A 6,856-nucleotide genomic window follows, 5' to 3' on the forward strand; every position below is an offset into this window, starting at 1 on the left:
TGGCCAATAATGTGACAAATGCTTGCAATGTTTAGGGCGAGCAAGAATCTTGTTACACGAACTTTTTCTTCATCAAGAGGAATATTTACCAATAATTATAGGCTAGACTAGATGTCTAGGGAGATTTTATCTCGAGCAATGATTTTTGGGTGGCCACCATATTGACTAATTGCCATGACTAGTCAATGTCTATGTTGTCCACGCTTTCTTCACTTACAAAACTAGTCCATACGTGGTCGGTCTCATGTATGTACCGAGCTGGACACGTGCGCAGCCCCAGCGCAAATGTCGGACTTAGTCTAGGATGAGCTGAGCTCTCGTGAACAATAAACTAAAGAAAGAAATGCAGGTATTCCTTATTTTGCACTCTGCCTATGTGAAATTTCATTTATGCAAACTGGTCTATAGATGTCAGTCATTGGTTCTTAGGAGGTTGTTGCTGGAACCCTGATTAATCTTTTCCAGATGAAGTGCATCAATCACATCCATTACTACATGCTTTATTATGTAGCGAAAATCATTCCATATACAAAGCTTTCAATCGTCGCATTATGTACTTTTAAAGATCAGGAAAATCTTCCTCATTAAGCCAAAAACCCCTTACGAATGAGTATATAATGTATGGATTATCCCAACATCAATGTCACATGATAAGTCTTCTATACTAAGTGGGAGCTATGCACATTTAGGAATGGAGTTGTTTACATGGTCACAGCTAAGATTGTGAAGAGTCAATGAGAGCATGTGTCTACTATTTCTTTTATTGCAAATTTTAATTCCGTCGTTCGATCAATAGTGCGTTTTGGAAGACGAGTGGTACCCTCACTACACTTGGAGTCCTGTTGGAACAATCTTAAAAATGACTACTTTTGCCAGATACAATAATCCTCTCTAAGTGATATAGAAAATTCTTACAGTGATTAACTTTAAATCATACATATAAGTCTCCAACTCATAATGGTCTAGAATGTCTCCTCGGTGTCCATTTACCCATTACTATCTAATCGGTTGTCAGATTTGCGCTGCGTGTCTAACAAGCACTCACACAAAAATGCTAATATCCCTCGTACCCTCGCGTCGCTCCGCGTTTGTCTAGCTTGCACTAACCACCGCAACTCCCTGTCTCCCTAATTTGCTCGAAAGTAGAGCGCTCTCTATCTACCCGCACCCCACACCAGCCTCCACATCCCCAATCTCCCTCATTGCCGCCACCGTCAATGAGGACAAGGCAACCGTGGCGAAGAGGCATTCGTGTGGGGGCGCACAAGTCGCACGACGCTGCTCCGACGAGCACCAAAAGAACTCGCGACCTCCGTGCCACCACCCTCAAAACGCATTCATCGCTCAAACACAAATTCCATGTCAATAGGTCAGACAACCAACACTCAATGGCTCAGCGACAATGACGAGGCTCGTGACAGGTCTCTTCTCCGAGAAACGTCGATGGATCGAAACACCGGATGAATCGAGGACCGGGATGAAGACTTCTTTTTCTTTTTTCTTTTAATAGGGACGATGGATAGCGCGTGAGCAATGATGGCACGTTGGAAGAGGAACTGTAGGTACTAGTGGGCGCTCCAACATGAACAATACACAATTTCAACGTCTAGCGTATTGTCTTCACAACATCGCATGGCCCAATATTCCCTCTCCGTGTTGAAATATTCCCTTTGGCCCCGACCCCACCACCACCACCATCAATCATCATCCCCGTCGAGCCCCACCCGTCGCGTGGAACCCCGCCCCCATCCCTCGGCATCAACGTGGGGATTCCTCCTCCTTTCCCGTCACGTGACTCGTGACCATTTGTTAAGCTAATGTGGTACTGGTATATGTTCATGGAGAAATATAGTTTACACCGTTTGATGTGAAGATAGTTTTTACATAAATCACTCTATTTGTCTTTTGATTTGAGAATTAGAACCGTCCACTTTCTCAAATCAACTATGTATAAAACCGCCAGCGGAAAATCATCTTTGTGCAATTGAATGTGCTATAATTACTCAGCGTTAATTATCATTTTTCTTTGCTCTCTTTGTTCTTCTCTCTCGCTTCTCTCCCACCTTGTTCCATTTGCTTAACCCCGTTTTGTTGTATTTTCTGCATGTATTTCTCCTCTTAACCTTTTTTTTTTTTTATTAACTATTTACCTAGATCGCATACATTGTTATATGAATCTCAGCAATTGATGACTATCTCTCTATTACTCCTAACATGATAATTCTAGGGAAAAAAATTAAAAAACTCGAACGTGTGATTGCTTTTTTTTTTCAAGCATGATTTTGTTTAAACCTCAACCAATTTGACAAACTCTCTAACTTATTTCTCATTTTTAATTGTGGTTAATTAAGTATTAAATAAGTCTCCCTTGGGCGTGGACTCTTCCTCCCTCGAGCTACTTTAGAAAATGCCCTCTTTTATTTATCTTCTTCCTCGCAGAAAGGAACAAAGGGAAGACTTGAATACGTTCAAATCATGTGAGCTTAAACTAATGGTTCCTCAAAGCCATGGTCAGCGCCTTATGCGCTCTAGATTCTCCGGGAAATGCAAACTTTTTGTCTTCTTCTCATTTCTCTATTAGCCCTCTTAAATTCTCTCTCTCTCTCTCTCTCTCTCTCTCTCTCTCTGTGGCTTGCTTGTAATGTTGTCAAATGCTTGGGCTATATATTCCATATTCCTTGTGTTTGTCGTATTGGAGGAACACTTCTTAGCTCTCCTTTGTCTACCCTACTATTATATTCCGTGAGAGGAGGATCATTCAATTTCACGTCAAAACAATGTTAATATAAGCAGTGTCCGGGCAAGTTGGCACCCAGCATTTTCTTGATTAAGGCACCTACCTGTCTCCTGTATTCCCCTTTTTTTTATAAATTGCTTGCCCTATTTTTTTAACCAGAAGAGAATATTAGATTTAGTGAAGATTGAGCAAAGACAGACATGTGCTACTCAAGATTTTAAATCCAAAGTCACTCCTTGTATTATGTGACTCATGTCTCAAGCTTAATGCTACACACAGAGAAAACTACTGAAACGCTGACCTCTTCCCGCCAATACTACCACTTTCCTACAATAGCATGGAATGAATAAAATTACATGGACTATTACCGACTTTCGCATATTTATTTTCCTTTCCGACTCTTGTATATAGTTCATGCTTATAGGACTTTCTATTGTTTCTCTGCATGGGGTTCCAAACTTTAGAATGCCTATATCCAATGGAAATGGTAATGTCGAAGATCCCAAAACTGAAGAAGCCCATAACATAAAACTCTCTGGAAGCGTTAGAAGAGAAGCCCTAGAACGTATTGGTCCGCTGAACAAAAGTCAAACGGCTACTATACCTAGTTAGTTTGTGGGTTTGTGGCTACTTTTAGATAATGCCTATAAGCTACACACTGGTTAGGTGAAACTAGTTGTGCCCTAGATCTAGGGTAAATAAAGAGCATTATAGAATGCCGCTAAATTATATAAAAAAAAATTGAAAAAGAGCAAAGAACTTTTTTTAACACCGTCACTCGTGGGCATTACTTCCGAACCCAAATGGCTCCATAAAATAATTTAAACAGCAATCTCAAAGTTCCTGCTTTTGGCCCTAATATTCTATTGAGCCTACACTAATCGGAAGAATATTAGCTTCTTTATGGTTGATTAGCGTGAGAGAATGAGTTACAGCCATGCATGTGTTTTGCTTTGAAATTTGAATGTCACCTTCTTCTTCTCTCTCTCCGATTTTGACTAACAACGACAAAAAAGAAAGCAAGGAATCACCGAAATCACCGCCGTTTAGGCTGACGTGCACCACGACATTACATCACACAGAATGATATTATATTATTCACTCGTCGCTGTTGATTAATCTCCATCAGAGAGAGAGAGAGAGAGAGAGAGAGAGAGAGAGAGTGTTTGAGTTCTTCTATGTCGATTAGGGCAAGAAAAGATGCTCTCTTGGAAAGGGAGTGGCAACGGCTGGCAAAGAGTTGCTATCATTGCCTGATGATGATCACAGTAGTCACTGTAATTATGAGTTAATGAGTAAGAACGTGACTGAAACTCAGTCCCGATAAGCGAAATTTAATGGCCTGCTTAAAATGGGAAGTACTTACACTTGTGGAGTACATTAACTGATAGCTACAATCATAACCCTCGAAAGAGCGACACAGTTGTTAATAGAATGGTTGTTTATTGATAATGCTCTTTTCGGGGAAAAAAAAAGGGTTATTGTCACAAGAATCATCGATCAAAGTCCATGTGTGTCAGCAGTTATTTTCAGTAGAAATTAAAATCAATTTGGTATATTTTGGTGAACATTTGTATTAACTAGTGTCTTAAAGCATGTATTAAATGTACTAATTAGGATTTGATATATACGGATCTCACCAAATATAATGACTTATATGAAGTGAACTAACAAGAATTGGGAGTACCTCAATGGGTCATGCCACCATTGAGGTACATGACTTAAGAGAGCCAAAACTCACCTGGATGTCATAGGAATCGAAGGAAAAGTATTAAAAAAAATCATAAATCTATTCAGTTATAACAATTCAATCACAAATATTACAATTGTGTCAATTTAGTTGTATTTTTACAATTTGCCAATTGAGTTAATCCTACTAATTTTAGTCGAAAATTGTTGATGTGGCCATCTTACGTGGCATGATTGGTGCTGGCGGATGACTATCCTTATAGTTATACAGCACTCTCATTTCCTTTTTTATTCTATCTTTAGTTTTCAATGAGCTATGAATTTAAGTAGATTATTTCATTTCTTTCATTTCCAATTTTATTTTTAAATGGAAATAGGTAACTTGAAAGCATGTGGTTGATAAAGCTTTGTTTTCCAAGGACGGCTAAGGTGGGGCATCAATGCCGTATGCATTCACGAAAGTCCTAAACACGCCCCCGAAGGGAACAAATTCAACCCTGGGAACTTGAAGCCTCCACCAAATCATATGCATTTTCCATGAGCAACTTCAAAAGGCCGGAGATAGTTATCCTCCACACCTTTTTGACTTTGAGGTAAAAACATTCATTAGCATCTAAAGAGCCCTTAAATCATACATACATATACATATACATATATATATATATATATATATATATATATATATATATACATATATATATATATAACCCAAATTATATCACTGTGATACAAATGCTCCGAGCATTGTTTTATTACAAAAAAACCTCTAAACTTGCCTATTGTGACATAAATACTCCCAACTTTATTTTGTGTCACGTAAAAACCCAAATTATATATGTGTGACACATATACCTTTTAACTCAATTCCATACATGTTGTATTTGTCATACTGATATAAATTCGAGATTTTTTATGACAAAAAAAAAGTTTGGGATATTTGTGTCCCATTGAATAAGTTTAGAGTTTTTAGAGATATAAAAAAAAATTCAAAGTATGTTGTCATGGTATTAACCCTAAATTATATAGCCCACAAAGTCAGAGCATCAACATATTCATGGGATGACATTGTTCTTCACTGTCTATATCATTGAATGTCAATTTACATGCCGATTGACTAATTCGTGAGTGCAGGTACAATGTACTTAGAATTAGATGTTTCTCGATTTTTTTTCACATATCAACTGCATATGTGAAGTCACTTACCAAAAAAACTGCATATGTGAAGTCTCCAAGCAACTGCTTTGAAAATAAAATCTTTAATTAGTGATAGACAAGGTCATACAAATCCAATTCAAATATGCACGAAACGAATTAGACTTTAAAAAAAAAAAAAAAAAAAAAGGCTGATGATCTTGATCTTCTAAAAAGCTAAATAATTTGTCTGAAAATAGACGAATAAATCTGATGTCTAAATTTCACTATGTTCAAAAGAAAGTGTGCATAAGTCAATCAAACATAAATTTCTAGCCGTAATTGATCATAATAGTAGCCCAAGTTAATAAATATCATTGCATTTTTCATTTTTTTAAAGGTGCTCTTAAATTATCATTTTCATGAAACCCCTCCTACATATAGTGCTAGGGTGTAAACAGACTCGTGATTAATCATATTATTTTAATTTTTGTTTGTTTGCAATTCACAAAAGTGAATTCTAGATGTTAATGGAGTAGTATTTGTCATAAAATACCCTATATGATCACAAAAATGAACAGTTTTATGGTAAAACTTATCATTAAGCATCATGAGTGGTGGAACTTAGGTTAGGAAAAAAAAATTAAAAAATATTATAAGATAAAAACACGATGCCACTTTTTGATTGTGCGAAACATAAAGAGTAATATGTAAAAGTGAAAAAGGGGAAAGATGAAAAATTGCCTTTTACTGTTCAGATCCTCTGCAAATGATATATATAGACACACACATTTAATAATTGGCAGAAATAGTGGCATAAGTTAACAACATGGAAAATCAACTCAAGCGGCCGAGTCTCCTATAATCATAGTCCATTCATCTTTATTTTATATACACATTGAATTAATCTACATGATCCACCCCTTTTGGGTAAGCTTTTTTCACCTTTACATGGAGAAATGAAAATTTCCACGGCTAAAGTTCAAGCTGTTTAATAAAATAGAGCATCAAAATGAATGAGGGTTATCATAAGATCACCATCAAATGGAGACGGATATCTTTAAAACTACATTGATCACAAGACGGTACAAAATAAGTCAGTTATTGGTAACCAAACTATACAAGTATTATATATTACACTTTATAGGGGGGAAAAGTACCAAAAACATCTTAAATCTATTATATTATTATTAATTCAGTCATAAATCTTTCAATTAGACTAATATTAGTTTTAAACCTTTTTCGCATTGATATTAATTGAGTCCATCTAGTCAATTTTGGCTGGAAATCACTTATGTG

Source organism: Eucalyptus grandis, chromosome 6, assembly GCF_016545825.1.
Source record: "Eucalyptus grandis isolate ANBG69807.140 chromosome 6, ASM1654582v1, whole genome shotgun sequence".
Lineage (NCBI taxonomy): Eukaryota > Viridiplantae > Streptophyta > Magnoliopsida > Myrtales > Myrtaceae > Eucalyptus > Eucalyptus grandis.